This window comes from Maniola hyperantus, chromosome 15 (assembly GCF_902806685.2).
Source record: "Maniola hyperantus chromosome 15, iAphHyp1.2, whole genome shotgun sequence".
Classification (NCBI taxonomy): domain Eukaryota; kingdom Metazoa; phylum Arthropoda; class Insecta; order Lepidoptera; family Nymphalidae; genus Maniola; species Maniola hyperantus.
Window position 1 is genome coordinate 10054685 of NC_048550.1, and position 17152 is coordinate 10071836.

Sequence of the window (17152 nt, forward strand, 5' to 3'; positions counted from 1 at the left end):
GAAAATCAAAAGAGTTCCCACGAGATTTTGAAAACCTAAATCCACGCGGACTAGTGGTCTATATTATATTCGCCCTTATTAAAGAAGTTACTTACTCTATAATAGTCTCTAATAATAGTAGACCATCGCCTGTTCAACTGTTTTCTAGGTTAAGCTGGTAAACAAATATATCTACGCATAGGTCTAAATAAACAAGGGAGGACAAAACTCATTGGAAGTTGGACCAGCGTAACATGTAAACATTCTGTACTCAGCTTGCCGTCAGAAACTAAACAAGGCACGAACTAAGCTATTAATTGAAGCGATCAGGACAAGGCTTAGCAATCAGTGTGCTTAGCTTAGTATGAGATTTTACATCTTACCAAAATTGTTAGAATTCAAGTATCAAAACACAATAACATAAGAGTAAAACAGAGCGTACTTCTCTTGACTTACCGTTAAAAAATCCGTACCACTGGTTTTAATTTCGCAAGGTATACGGGTAATATGTTGGCTATAGACGTATGGGCAAACTTGAGCTTTAAAATAGAGCAGTTCCTAAAAAGCCGGCAACGCATCGGCATTTCCTATGGTGCTGCAAATGTTCATGGGCGGTGGTAATCACTTAATATCGGGTGACTCGCCTGCTCGTTTGCTCGCTATCTCTATTAAGAAGCGGCGGTAATCACTTAACATCAGGTGACCCGCCTGCTCGTTTTGTCTATAAAAAAAAGTTACAGTCCATTTTGTTTTAAAGCCGAAATATTTCGACGTGTCGCTCGAAGTCTGTCAACGTGAAATTTCATACTAAGCACACTGAGTGGATGTGACATGAAATTCGATGAGTACTTGTGGAGAGTATGGCAATACGATCACGCAGTGTCGGAGACGTGGTAGTTAGATATGTATAGTTTGCTGCCCTTTGAGCGAGAGCACTGAAACTCGGATACCTAATAATGATGTTGGTCACACTGAATTCTGGCCACGACAGCCAATCTCAATGAGAACCAAGACTGCAACTATAGAGTGTACTTTGACCATGAAAAAAATAAATTTAAAATGAGACACGTTATGTAGGTGAGCGTGAACATTTATTTAGAAAACTTCCTAAAGAAACCCTATCGGCATCCGAATATTTAGATGCTTTCCTTGTACAATGTTTATTGTTGTAAAGGCAAACACAAAACAAAACCTAGAACACACAGCATCAATAAAGTAATGGATGCTACATCAAACTATCACGCTATTTGTAAAAATATCACTCGGCCAGAGAGTTGTGGCTAAATAAAGTAATGGCCAGGCAATTAACTTGTTGGACCGGTGGGTGTAACGAGTCAACGATCTAGTTAAGCCGTCAATAGAGGCCCTGTTAATTGGTTTCACTGTAAATATATTTTGTAAAACTGCATTGTTTAAGCCTTCAATAGAGGCCCTGTTAATTGGTTTCACTGTAAATATATTTTGTAAAACCGCATTGTTTAAGCCTTCAATAGACGCCCTGTTAATTGGTTTCACTGTAAATATATTTTGTAAAACTGCATTGTTAACATTTTTGTCCGGTGCTTCGCAAATCTATTGTAACTGTTACTCTACAGCACCATACTTTATCGTGTAAACACAGACCTCCGCCAGGGATTGTGGATTTACAAGGCACTAACTAGGTAATTAGCTTACTGAAGGGGCGTGATAATTGGTCCCACTGAGAAAATACATTGTTAACATTTTTGTTCGATGATTCGCAAACCTATTGTTATCCTACAACATAAAAATATCTGTAAACACAGGTCTTTTATGGGAGTTGTGGCTTTACAAAGAACTGACTAGGAAATTAGCTTACTGGAGCGGCGTGTTAATTTGGTCCCACTGAAAAAACCCATTGTTAACACTTTTGGTCGATGATTTGCAAATCTATTGTTATACTAAAACATTAAAATATCTGTAAACACATGTCTTTGCCTGGGAGTTGTGGCTTTACAAAAAACTAACTAAGCGTGTAAATTTGATCCCATTTTAAAACTATGTTGTTAACATATATTTACTCACAGCTTTTGAAATCTATACTATTATTCTAAATCATACTATCACTTTATAAATGTAAATATAGCACTCGGCCAGGGAGTTGTGGCTAAACAAAGTAATAACCAGGCAATTAGTTTGCTGGAGCTTTGGAACGAGTCGCCGATCTAGTTAAGCCATCAATAGAGGCGTTAATTGCTAACACTGTAAATATCTGTGAAACTACGTTTTTAATAATTTTTTTCGGTACTATGTGAATCCATTCTGTTGTTCTAAAACATCGGGAAACACAGCACTCGGTCTGGCAATTAGCTTAGTCGTTAAGACGTCAATACAGACTGTTAATTGGTTTCAATGTACAAACTACATTGTTAACAGTTTTGTTGGATGGGTTACAATACAAGTAACTTGACATTATTCCAAAGTTAGCTTTATCAAATGCTTTAGTGCTTTGTTCTAGAGATTCCAAATGTCCAGAGGCATTTTTTAGGCGCGCGCGCTTCATCTTAGGCTACATCATCACTTACTGTTTGCAGTCAAGCACATGCCTATATAGTTAAAAAAATGTTACTAATACTTTAGCGCAACTCTTTACCCTTCAATGAAATGGTGTCCTTGATTTGAGCCCAACTCAAACATGGGCTCAAAAGATATTGACGCAGTCCAGCGATGCTTCTTTTCTGATAAGTTTCAAAATACACTAAACTTTAAAACCACTATATTAGGTACATATTTCAGTTACTAAATCTAGGTCAAGTTTTCTATACTTACTTTTATTGTGGTGGATAAACAAAAAGCTATGTCAAAAAGCTCGTCAATTAATCACTTCAGGAATTTTCTTTCGAAGAGATTAATTCATAAAAACAAACCAATTAAGCGATCAAAATTTTCTTTCCCGCAGAAAGTTTACCGAAATTAAGATTGACGAGCGGGGCGTCAAATTGAGGTCATTGTCCGAGACTCGAGAGAGAGGTGTTGAAAAAAGTGATAGAAACTCACACTTACGTCTTGGCATCTCATAAATACAGAAAGAATTTTATTTAGCAGGAGAATTTATTTTATTTAGCACTGGTGAACTCATTGAATTTATAAAATGTTGTAATGTCATAATGTCATATTATTTGGTAGTATTGCACGCCACAAAGTGGCAACTTGTTAGAACTTTTAAAACTAAGTAAAACACCTGAACATGTACACAGTTTACGCAATAAAATTTATTCTATTCTATTCTATCTGTTATTTCGTAGAAGCCCCTATTCATAAATGTAATACTCGTAGTCATATTACACGCACTAAAAGCGTTCCATATCTTCTAAGTATAATTGTCAGATGAAATACGAGTAGAGTAGGTGATACATTTCACCGTCTAAAAGATAATGAGAACTGTCTAGCGAGTGGAAACTCGACACGACTGCGCGCTAATGAAAATCTATTTATATTATGTTGATCCAATTCTTGAGTCGTCTTCGTTGCATTGGTGCATATCACATCACACGCATTGCATCCCTAGTTGGTTCGGGTTAGGTAATTATAGTTCTTGCATTTCACGAGGCCGAGTGGCTTATGCTTGTGTTAAGTTGTATCGGTATAAGTACCTAAGGTAGGTACAGTAAATGTGTGCGTTTGCGAGCGCTTGCTCGCGACTGATTGGTCCGACATGCACGCACACTTACACAATGCCCTTGTATACGACGTAACCACAAGTAAAGTTCACTCGCCTTCGTGAATTGTAAGAAATGTACGAGTACGTATAAGTAAAATTCAATAAATTTCTTTGTTTTACTCAACTAAGGGAGTGTGTTCTTTTGTCGGTTTATAGTTTTTCTCATAATTGGTATAAAAAGCTTTGTCCTTTTGCTGCCAGTGTTTTAGCTTTGGAAAAACAAACGAACAAACTGATATACTCTCGGACTGAAAAACAAATTCGTTTTTGCAACCATCAAACAGTTCATTGAAAACTTTAAAATATAAAACAAAGTGCAAAAGTTTGCACAGAACTGTCGAGAGGTGGCGAGACGAGTGCCTTAATTTATTTGTAGTGTAATTAACTTGGGAACAGGAAATTTGAGCCCGGATCAAAGCTGAAAATTAGTCGACTGAACTATGGCGAGAAGTTGAACTAAGCAATAAATACATTCAATTTAAAGTTTCAACTTGGAGCTAGCTTTCAAGTAAATGTCTACATTATTATACAGGACCGGAGTTATACATAATAGAGATAGTTGTGCAAGACATAAAAGAAACAGTTTTACAATATAATTAAAAAACCGGCCAAGTGCGAGTCAGACTCGCGCACCGAGGGTTCCGTACTATAGTCGTATTTTTACGCATTTTGCACGATAAATCAAAAACTATTATGCATAGAAAAAACTGTTTTAAAATGTGTAAGGAAAGCCCTTCCATAATATGATACCCCAATTGGTATAGTAATCTTACTGTGAAAGTTAAAAATACTAATTATTTGTTCATGAACACATTTAAATTTTTTTTTTCGTGATGTAAACACAAATTCACGGTTTTCAGATTTTCCCCTTACGTGTGCTATAAGACCCTACCTACTTCATGATTCGTCAACGGGAAGTAACCTCTACGTTTCTTAACAGATAGATAGACAGAAAACGAAGTGATCCTATTGTAGCATAGAGGAATGTTACTCTATGCCAAATGTCAAAGTTGAAGTGACAAATGACAAGATTATACTCAGGACGAGAACGTTGTATTTGCACTGTGTGTGTATTAGATAATTATTAATATAATAAGTAAATAAGTTTTAAGAAAAATAAATACACCATCGACTTCTCAGACAAGTGTTTCATTCAACATTACATGGCGCAGCCGGTAGGATTTGTTAGGCCGTTTTTGTTTTTGATGTACGGAACCCTAAAAACGCACTTTTTTTAAAGAGTCGTGTATAAAGTACATGAAGGCTGTAGGACTAGGTATGATTAAATAACACGAGCACGACCCAACTTGACCAGTTTTCTTAAGCTCTTCATGAATAATAAAAAATTCACTCGTACAATTCTGGGTACGGAACAAAGAGAGCCGGTGAGCATGCAAATTAACTTTAATTAAATATTATATTATCAGCTATCTCGCGTTATATGAGAAGTATAATTTAAACTCTCTGGATGTTTCTGTTTTAAATGACCCAGGTACAGTTTCAATTAAAATGCTCTGTCACTGCAAAATTTTATGTGAAAAGTATTCATTTATAGAAAATTATAAGTATTGATTATAAAAGAAATAAAAAGTCATATAACTACAGCAACTCATAAAACAGCTATTTAATTTATTTATATTAATATTATTATACATGTGAAAAAGTGTGTCTGTCTGTCAAGTCCAGTGAAAAATTTAATGAGTTTTCTCGGGATTTTTAAAAACCTAAATCCACGTGGACGAAATCACGAGCATCTTCTAGTTACTAAAATAAGATGGCTTTATCAAATAACTAGCTGATGTCCAAGACCTCGTTCGCGTGAAATAAGGTTTTTAAAAATCCCGTGGGAACTCTATGATTTTCCGGGATAAAAAGTAGCCTATATCACTCTTCAGGTCTTTAAGCTCTTCTCTTTAAGGTCTCCTTTAACATGGACCTAATACATTTTTAAGCTAACCTATAAAAAAAACAAAGCTAAGCTACCTTGCAAAAAATTATCTCGATTTGATACTTTGTGCGATGTGACTAAAGGACAATCCAACAAACAAACACACTTTTGTATTTATAATAATAAATGAGCAGTGATTGTATATGATTTTTTAGTATAATATTGGTGGTTATTATAATAATAACCACCAAAATGACATTAAATATTAGGTTCTTTATGTGAACCATAAACGTGCTAATACTATCGTAAACACAATGTAAACGCGACTATCGAAACATCCCAAAGTAAAAAGTTTCCCGAGTTATTGTTGGATTTGGCTGTAGTGTTATTAACTTGGTGACAGCAAAGGTCAGATTACGGTATAAAATGACTTTGTCCACAAAACTGTGAAAGGAAACTCAGTTGCTAAGTAATAAGTTGGAACTTAGGCCTTGGTCGGACACAACGTAGAAAGGGCAACAGCAGTCCGAGCATCATCGACGCGATATCTTACTCGTAGCTTTAAAAACAATTTGACAACGTCCCTGGCACAGTGGTAAGCACTGTGATCTTAATAGTAGGAGGTCCCGGGTTCGATTCCTGGCAGAGGTTTGGAATTTTATAATTTCTAAATTTCGGGTCTGGTCCGGTGGGAGGCTTCGGCCGTGGCTAGTTACCACCCTACCCGCAAAGCCGTGCCGCCAAGCGATTGAGCGGTCCGGTACGATGCCGTGTGGAAACCAAAGGGGCATGGGTTTAAAAAGCTTACGCAGAAGAAAGCAAGTTTCAATAATAATATGTAACTATGGTAAGCGAAATATACCTCCGACTTTTGTTTCTTCAGCAACGGTTTCGTTTTCAATAATCAAATATAACGAGTCTAATCCCAAGACAAATCTATTGTACATGTCAGCTTAAATGGGGAAAAAGGCCTACAAAAGGGAGAAAATATCTGAAGATTTTCCCCTGAAATTATTATTTTGTCCTTAACTTAAAAATAAAGATAAAGAAACTTGGCTACAGAAAAATTGAATTAAGTTACTGAACGCCGAAAACAAAAGTAAGTTTTTTACATTCCATTTTCTTTCTCAACTCTACTAAACAGTTTTCAATATCTTCTCTAAATAATACGTACTAAAAAACTTATAACTTTATTTATATTATATACCGAATTAATTCGCATGCGGTATTTTACCATTATTTGGAACATTTCACAAAACATATTTTACCTATACCTACGGTTGCGGTTATTCACGTTTAGTCTAAGTAGGTATAGTATAATAGGTAGGTAAGACATGTAGCTGGTAAAACAAATATATCCCAGAATCAAAAACATTTAACATAACATAGACACTTTAGCTGCATCGCACATTCAGGCGACCTCCTTCCTCTATGGCGGGTGCAGCGGCCATCAGCGCCGAACAGGCCAAGAGGCGCAAATATGAAAACCTCGATGGGAGCTTCGTATTCGTGCCTTTTGGTGTGGAGACCTTGGGGTCGTGGGGCCCGGGAGCTCGAGCTCTTTTTGAAGAAATTGCGAAAAGAGTTATCGAGTCAACCAGGGACCCGAGAGCTGGCAGCTACCTTGGTCAAAGAATTAGTTTGGCCATCCAAAGGGGTAATGCTGCCAGCATTTTGGGTACACTGCCTCGCTGCGGTGGTCTCGATGAGGTTTTAGATTTAATTTAATTTATTTTAGTTTTCATTTAATGTTGTTTTTTTTTTAGATTTAAGTTTATTAATAGTTTATTTGTTAACCATTGATAATAAAATTTATCATTGATCATTTAACATAATATACCTAACATAATTTCGAAGTATAACTATGATTACAATATTAAACACAAATTAGTAATTGCAGTTACTTATTCACAGATTGATTCATAATTTTTACCTCATAATAATTATTGTAGTGAGATAACCACATCACTGATTGTAGTATATAATAGAGGTACTTATTTAGTTAAGTCGGAGACAAAACAAGGATAAGCTCGGAACAGGGTATAACATAATATTGTCCACAAACTGTAAATAAGAGAGAAAGAGAAAGAAAAGAGAGAAATCTCAAAGTCTTAAAGATTTTTACCTGACTTGGCAATTGTGGATTGTAAGGTGTATGTATTATAATTATATATCTCCTGAGGATGCTCCGGTGTCGGGGCGAAACGTTTTGGGTATTGTGTGGTGCTGCGTGGTGGTGGTGCGTATTGCTTGCCTGGTGACTGCTTTTTCCTGCATGTTTAGCAATGGGAGGGCGGGCGTTGCATTTCGCATGCTGCATGTTGCACTATACAGATTCAAACTGTTTCAGCGGACTATAGCAAATTAAGCTTTTGGTTCATTGTATAGATGCCGAGGTGATTCCATTAAAGTGTTTTGTAACTTTTTAATTTAATTTTAATACAGATCCTTACTATGCTTACAGCTTAATGGCAATGCGCATTACAAGTCAGACTTGCACTATTCATATTTACAGAGATTCTTATAATTGGTATTAGAGATATACACATGAAATAAATTTATTGGTGTTTAGATAATAAACCGTAACCGACATAGCTCAACGGGTTGCGAAGCTGAAGTGGCAATGGGCATGGTACATAGTATGTAAAACCGATAGACGTTGGCATCCCAAGGTGCTGGAATGGCGACCTCGCACCGGAAGACGCATTGTTGGAAGACACCCACTAGGTGGACGGACGACATCAGACGAGTCGCAGGGAACCGCTGGATTCAGTCGGAGCAAGATCGTGGCGTGTGGAAGTCCTTACAAGAGACCTATGTCCAGCAGTGGATGTCTATCGGTTGATGATGATGATATTAAACACGTCTAGGCTCTGGTGCTGAGCAATCAACATTGAGTACAGAATAATAAAAATTGGCAATGCATAGCATGTACGTATCCAATTGGCAAATAGTCGCCTCTTTCAAACACTTATGGACCTCCCATTTTCTTTTCCATTGCCTTTTCACTTACAAAGCGACCTACCGATTGTTATTAGGGTCTATAATAGGACTTTTCGATTTCATTCGGTCCAATCTTCTTACTAAAGTACTTGAAAGTTCTGGGTATTCGTTATAACATGTTCTCGTGTGAATGGCTGAAGTTCGAGGGCTTTTTAGGGCTCCGTACCTCAAAAGGAAAAACGGAACCCTTATAGGATCACTTTGTTGTCTGTGTTCATGAACTGTTTACTGTGTTCACTTAAACTGTTTTTGATTTGTCGTGCAAAATGTCGATAAAATACAATTGTAGTACGGAACCCTCAGTGCGCGAGTCTGACTCGCACTTGGCCGGTTTTTTGGGTCAAGAGTCCCTGCCTTTTGTGTAAGGGTCGTTGTTGTCCTATTGTACGCAGTTCTTTACCTTCGTGCGGAAAGGACATGAAATGATTTCACGTCTAAACTTGAATTAGGTTTGATATGGGATGAAATTACACACACAAAAACCATTGATAAATGGAGAGAAGAGTTTATTTCTAAACATCCATTTCAGTTTCATCTCACACCTGGGCGCGTTTGGAACCCTCGTAGCTTTTACTTTTAAGTTTACGTAATTATAATTATCGCCACCATCATCTATAACCTGACTTTCAAAAAGAGACACTACCTACTTTGAATAAATAATTTGAATTTTGAATTTTGCTCACTCCATAGACCTCTAAATTAATCGAAGGCTCACTCACATTTTTAGTACCTACCTATTGAAAATAAGCTCTTGCAGCTGTATGACTCTTGGATGTATGTATGAACTAGCTTATGCTTGTGACTTTACCCGCGTGGACTACACAAATTTAATACCCCTATTTTACCCCCTTAGATGTTGAATTTTCAAAAAATCCTTGCTTAGCGGATGTCTACGTCATAATAGCTATCTGCATGCCAAATTTCAGCCCGATCCGTCCAGTAGTTTGAGCTGAGCGTTAATAGATCAGTCAGTCAGTCACAGTCGTCAGCCTTTTCTTTTTTACATTACCTGTAGGTACTTATAGTTGAAAACATGATAACGAGCTGTACGTTGTGTGAAGTTCCATAAGAACTGCTTTCATAGAAGTTATTCAAAAATTCATCACAAGAATTGAAACAAATACACGAAAGTGAAACTAAATAAAATTGTTTCTTACAAATCTACTCTAACATAATATTATTTCATTGAATCTAAAGCTCATAGCACACGTACCGCGTAACGGGATAAAACATCGGATGGGACCGGGATGGGACGGAAACTGTACGTGACTTGTATAAAACGGCCACGTCCCAACCCGTCCGTGATCTTGTCGCTTAAATTTTCTTACTTGGATTATAGTAATATTATTTTGCTTATGTTCTATTCTTCGACCGCGTGAAATTTTCGACGATGTTCCCACTATAGATTTCAACATGGGGTTATTCAAGGGGCGGATCAACAAATTTCTAAAAGACAAGCAACGAATTAGCGGTTCCTCTGGTGCTGAAAATATTCATGGTGTGCGGTAATCACTCAACATCAGGTGACACGTAAAAAAATTAAGTTACTTATGTCGTTTTGAGTACCTACTTATATGTCGAGTTCTATTGGACCAATTTTAATCAAAGTTAGAGCTAGTATTTCACTCTAGTCAGCCACAAAACAATTCAGAAAAATTATAAGTGAAAGGTTACTTTGCATTTTTGAATTTTTATTTTTATTGTTAAAAATGTCATCCTAACCAGTCTTTTGCTTTTCACACGATACTTACACACTTAATTTTATTTTAAATCATCATTCATAATAATTATGAATTTTTATCAAATTTTTCACTGTCCGGCATAATTATTATGCCGGACAGTGAAAAATTTGATGGGCTTTTCTATGTGATACAAATTTCACTAATAAACCTAAGACTGGAATGTTATTCTGTATATATAAAATTCAAAGTCCTGAATGACTGACTGACTGACATATAAATCAACGCACAGCCTAAACCGCTGGTCCTAGAGACATGACATTTGGAGGGTGTGTTCTTTGTAAAGAGTAGGTATCCACTAAGAAAGGATTTTTGAAATTCCACCCCTAAGTGGGTTAAATGGGGGATGGAAGTTTGTATGAAAGTCCGTCATTTTTGAAGTTACATCGATGAAAATTGGTATTAAAGCTTTCAGTTAAAAATAAAAAAATACGTATTTCACGATTTTTGAAAATTATACTACCAAGGGGGTTAAATAGGGGATGAAAGTTTGTATGAAAGTCCGTCATTTTTCAAGTTATTTACCTGAAAATTGATCTTTGGGTTTTCGGCAACAAATGAAGAAATATGTATTTCAGGATTTTTGAAAATTCAATCCCCACCTCGATTTTCTAAATTCCACCCGAGCAAAGCGAAGAGAGGAAGTGACCCGCCCCGCTGACGCTAGTAATATTATAATAAGTAATATTACATTTGTTAGTCGGTATATTTTTACCTTTTCGTATGAATTCAATTCATAACTGCGTAAAATACTCAGTGGAAAGTGTTCATTATTCCCAGGCAAAAATCAGAAATAATAAAATCGAATTATTAAATAATCCGATTACAACCTCGGCAGTGCTTCCTAATGCCGTTTAATGTGTAAATACTTTAATGACATTAGGCGGATTTACATGTGTTTTTCAACTTGTTTCAATAATTAACTTTCATGAATGTTTTCCGTAGGTGTAGTTCAGTGACTTTTTTTAAAACATTAGTTATTCGTAGCATTAAACGGACCCATCCCTGCTTCGAAAATTCCACTTGAGGGAGTGGAACTCTTGAAAATCGATGAATTTTCTACAAACTAAAACATTCGTTGTTATTAATTTTTAACCGAAAGCCTGACGAATAAGTACCATTTTTTTCTTATTTAATACAAACTTTTAACCCCATATTTAACCACCCCTTTTGGGGTGCAATTCTGGACAATCGTGAATTGTGTGCTTACTTTTTATTCTTATCCGAAAATCCAAATACCAATTTTCAAACTTGCAAAATGACGGACTTATGTAAACTTCAAGTCCTGGTTTAACCACTTTAGGGGTAGAATTTTCATAAATCCTTTCTTAGTGAGTTCCTACGCCATAAATAAACCTAGAGACTGACAAAATTTCATAGTTTCTAACGGCATGGCAGTGGTTTAGGTTATGCATTGATATGAGTCAGTTAGTCAGATAGAGCAAGACTTTTGATATAATATTGTTAAGCATTATGTATAGATATTCTAGCAAAAATATTTAGTTAAATGAAACACTTTATTCTCTCCCAATGAAGAAGTTTAATAAGCTCTGGCTCTGAGCAACCTAATAAAATGAAACCATGCCACTGCTACCTCAAAATTGACCATAAACCGAGAAAATCCTGTTTAGTAAATTGACCTCTGTGTTCATAATAATATTATGAACTCCTCCACCGTTGTCTTGCTACGTTTATTCTTCATATATTTACTCTTTTATTTAAGAGGGTTCATAGTATTCTATATAATAATATCCCAAACATCAACAAAGAAGTTGCATGCACTCTAAAATGACATAATAAAATGAAACTGCCATAATCCGGGAAAATCCAGTTTACTAAATTGACCTCTATCCTAGTCTCTATTGTTGTCTGCTATTGTCTTCTGCATACATTTACTCTTTTATTACAATGTATTAACGTAGAGTATTACTAATATCGTAGTAGTGTTCCGTACAATAATATCTCAAACATCAACAAAGAACTTGCATGCACTCTGAAATGACTTAAGAAAATGAGAACACACCAAAATTGGCTGTGACCCGGGAAAATCCAGTTTACATAATTGGCCTCTATCATAGCTTAAACCATTGTCTGCTATGTTTATTCTCAATATATTTACTCTGTTATTTGAGGTGGTACGTAGGATAATCGTTGTAGTGTTCGATATATTGTTTTAATCATATTATATTTTTAAAGATCTATAAACAAGTTGTATAAACTCTGAGTGACTTTGAAAACAAGACCATGCCAAAATTGGCAATAACTCGGGAAAATCTAGTTTACGAAATTGACCTCTATCATAGTATAAGCCGTCGTTGACCGTGTTTATTCTTCATAATATAAAACTTACTTTTTCTCTTTAGAAGATTCACTTTAAATAGATATGGTACCGTAGTGTCTCGTGTAATTTATACTTTTTAAACTAAGAAGTTGTATGAACTCTTTCAAGCAAATAGATAAAACGAGACGCCTTCAAAATTGGTTAAAACTCGATAAAATCCAGTTTAAGAAGTTGACCTCCGTTATTCACTATGTTAGGCAATATCACATCTGTATATTTAAAAAGAAAAGCTGACTGACTGGCTGACTAACTGACTGACTAATCTATCAACGCACGGTTGACGGGCACTGTGGACGAATCGGCCTGAAATTTGGCATGTAGATAGCTATAATGACTTGGACGTCTATCCGCTAAGAAAGGATTTTTGAAAATTCAAAACCTAAAAGGGTAAAACAGGGGTTTCAAACTTGTGTAGTCCACGCAGAAGAAGTCGCGGGCATACGCTATAGTTATTATAATATACTACGTTAATCGTCGGCTCGGCTATATCAATATGTAGCTGTTTGAGTTGCGCTGGATATAGAAACTTGATAATTATGATCTAGGTTTGATCTGTGTTAGCTTTACTGTGAAATGATTTTGAGAAATTATCACGGCACGGGATATTTATAAAAAAACTAAATGCACAGGGATAAAGTCATAGACATCAGCTAGCCATTTCATAAAAGCTTTCGTAAGACTTAGTAGGCCATACTCATTTCCCTTCCTTGCAAATTAGTTTATTCATCGCAGTGCACTTTTCTAGTTTACCGTAGATTATATTTTAATAACGTTTCGTTTACCGCAAAGAATATAAATCGTGTAAAAGCATGCGTGCGTAAAGTGGTTCAGCTTTGTATGTTTTATACAAAGAAAGAGGAAAATATGAAAATTTGCATCGGCATTATACTTTATAGTCAAAGAGTTGGTGGAGGACAGTTAAATTAAAAAAGCTTTACTGACGGGTAAGTTTGTTCGAATAAATTTTAAATAATATTATTTTTAGGAGATTTCTTTTACAATTTAACTGCTAAAAATGTAAACCAAAGTTAATTACATTTACTCGGACCATACGATACAGGTCATCTCCTAGTGTAGGGTCTACTGGTAAAAGTTTTTTATATGGAAAAGATCTAAAGTATACCTGCAGTGTAATAACCTTGTTCTCTTTTCTAAAATCTTTATTCTTTTAAATAAATAAGTACATTTTCATTTCATTTTTCAACGAGCACGGGCGACGTGCGGGTATGCGGGGTATCCAATCCGCTTCATACCCCGATTGCCATCTCAATCTGTCGCGGACTATAGTTACCATGTCGACCTCCCTGGGGCAGTGGTGAGCACTGTGATCTAATAAGTTGGAGCTTTCGGGTTCGATTCCCAGCAGAGGCAATTTATATTTTCTAAATTGTGTCTGGTCTAGTCTGGTGGTAAGCTTCGGCCGTGGGTAGGTAGTTACTACCTGGCAGGTACCCACGGCCAAGAGTTTAAAAAAATCTTGCTACTTTTTATTTAAAAAAGAGAATACACAAGGCAAAATTTATTCACCAGCTCTTACTACTTTCTATCATTTTCTTAGTTTTTCCCTATATTTAGCCTATTATGGTAATTTGTTAGACTTAATAGCTATAGTTTTGAATAATAATATAACTAAAACGATATTATAGTGTTTAAGCTTTATATAACTCTGTTAAATCATGACATAAACATACATAAGTCACGAGTGATATAATTTTGTATAGGTACATAGGTGAAACATTTGGAACCGTAATAGTCTAGTCACTAGACTAAATAATAGGAGGCGGACGTTTGGAAACACTAGATTCCTCATGGTGGTTAAGACGTCCGCCTCCTATTCGGAAAGTCGGGGGTTAGATCCCGGGCATGCATCTCTAACTTTTCAGAGTTATGTGCATTTTAAGACTATAACGGTTGAGAAAAATAGAGTGAGAAAACCTCCCCCCTGAAAGTTCTCCGTAATGTTCTCAAAAGTATGTAAAGTGTGTCATTCCGCACTTGGCCAGCGTGGTGGTCTATGGCTTAAGCTCTTCTTATTCTGCGAAGAGACCCGTTCTCACTAGTGAGCCAGCGATAGGTTGATGATGAAACATTTACTATTCATTTTGTTTACATAAGCGAGCGTTAATCGTATCATTAACATACGTGCTCAGTGGTTTGTAAAGCTTATCGGGAACGATGACGCATTTCGTAGTAGGTACATCATAGGTACGTAAATTATATACCTAAAGGCAACGATCTCTATGCTAGAGTGGCCATACTAAAAAAAACGATCAAGTGCGAGTCAGACTTTGTACCATCGTACAAGATATTATAACCCTTTATATTTTTTAATTTTCATGGCGGCCATTTTTAAATATTCGTTATTTTGTTGTTATAGCGGCAATAGAAATACACATTCTGTGAAAATTTCAACTCTCTACCTGTTACGGCTCACAACCGCGCGCTGACGAACAGACGGACAGACGGATGAATAGACAGACCGGCTTAGTAACAGGGTCTCGTAGGCATCCTTCAGGTGTGAAGCCCTGAAAACCGTAAATTTTTATTACCTATATACTTACTATAAAAGTTTGAGCTAAAAAGAAACTCAATCCCTTAAAATAAATCTTCTTAATAAAACTTTACCCAAGTTAGCCTTAAAAAATGCGAGAGAGACTTGTAAAAGGAGCATCCACTTTTATTTAATTAATCCAAATTGACTTTTGTAACTTGATTTTCTTTTTCGGTTTTTTGCCATAAAACAATTAGTTGAAATAAGTAATAGGCTTGATTAATCGAATTACAAGCATTCTGAATGGATTATTATCGGTACCCTTATTATAAATGCGAAAGTGTGTTTGTTTGTTAATTTGTTGATTTGTCCTTCAATCACGTCGCAACGGTGCAACGGATTAACGTGATTTTTTGCATGTGTATAGATAAAGACCTGGAGAGTGACATAGGCTACTTACTTTTTATCCCGGAAAATCAAAAAATTCCCACGGGATTTTTAAAAACCTAATTCCACGCGAACGAAGTCGCAGGCATCAGCTAGTAATATATAATTAATATAAGAATATAGCTATGTTATCCTAATGGTTAAAATGTTGGCCTCATATTCGGGAGTCTAGGGTTAGATTCTGGGTACGAACCTCTTTTTGGAGATATTATGTGAGTTTTAAGCTATTAAATATCACTTGTTTTAACGGTGAAAGCAATGTGAAGAAACCTACGTGCCTACATGCCTGAGAGTTCTCCATAATGTTTTCAAAGTTGTGTGAAGTCTGCCAATCCGCACTTGGTCAGGGTGGTGGACAATGACCTTATACCCTACTCATATTTAGAAAAGACCCGTAATACTCAGTAGTGGGTTATGGGTTCAGGCGATGAATGATGATTCTTTTTGTTCCGAAAGAAGCAGAGAATAATGACTAATTAATTAATTATTAATTAAATAATGCGTTAATAGCCCAAATGGTTTTACTGCCTATCAACCATAAAATATCCTCTCCCATTTTAATTAATTTCGCTAACCTTCCCAAAGTTTATTGCCTCTCGGTCCTATATTATTTTAACACAAAATTCCTTAATTTTACTGTTGTTTACGATTGAGGAATTAATCACTAAGCCTGCTTAAGTAGTTTGGGTTGTTGTACCGATAAATTCCACAGCTGTTTAATCGGCTTAAGTTGGATGTCCATTAGCTACTTATCACCTTCAGTCCAAGCACGATCAGGACGGATGGACTGACGAACAGACGGACAGATAGGCTGAGATCTATAGAGAGATATCTATATTGCTCAGACTTAAGACACTGTTAAAACGAGACAGCGTTATATAAACGGCATAAATCTGTCTCGTTTTAACAGTGTCTTAAGTCTGAGCAAAGTCAAAGTGCGCTCTATAGATTGCAGCCATAGAGACACACACTTTACATGGTAGTATACCGCTGTGGTCTGTCCTCACCTATGGTGCTGAAACGTGGACACTGACAAACGGGCTTGTTTACAAATTCAAAGATGCTCAGCGAGCTATGGAGAGGGCTATGTCAGGAGTTTCCCTGAGGGATACGATCCGAAATGAAGAGATCCGCAGGAGAACCAGGGTCACTGATATAGCCCAAACTATTAGCAAGCTGTAGCGGCAGTGGGCAGGTCATGCCTATCGTAGAGGCGATGGCCGTTGGAGCCGGAAAGTCCTTGAGTGGAGACCGAGTATAAGCAAGCGTAGTGTGGGACGCCCTCCAGCACGATGGACCGACGATTGAAAAAGGCTGAGGGCCGGGTGCGGTGGCGCTCTTTAGGGAAGGCCTATGTCCAACAGTGGACATCCACAGGCTGATGATGATGATGATAAAGTATACCTATTTAAAAATCACGTCGATGCGTTGCTCCGTTGCGACGTGATTGAAGGACAAACCAACAAACAAACACAATTTCGCATTTATAATATGGGTAGTAATCATTGTTAACCCGCCTTACGGAATTAAAAGCGGAGAGATTTGTAGATTTGAACTCACAGTAAATATTTCTCCACATGTTATT

General features: G+C 36.5%; 1 protein-coding gene and 1 long non-coding RNA gene across 5 annotated transcripts in view; one reads left to right on the forward strand and one right to left on the reverse strand.

The window, feature by feature from the left end:
* LOC138403373 (uncharacterized) overlaps positions 1–17152 on the reverse strand; it is a 606611-nt gene that overhangs the window by 314670 nt on the left and 274789 nt on the right. The gene's annotated exons all lie outside the window — the stretch shown is intronic.
* Positions 1–17152, forward strand: part of LOC117989238 (fibronectin type III domain-containing protein 5) — a 133833-nt gene that overhangs the window by 44784 nt on the left and 71897 nt on the right. The gene's annotated exons all lie outside the window — the stretch shown is intronic.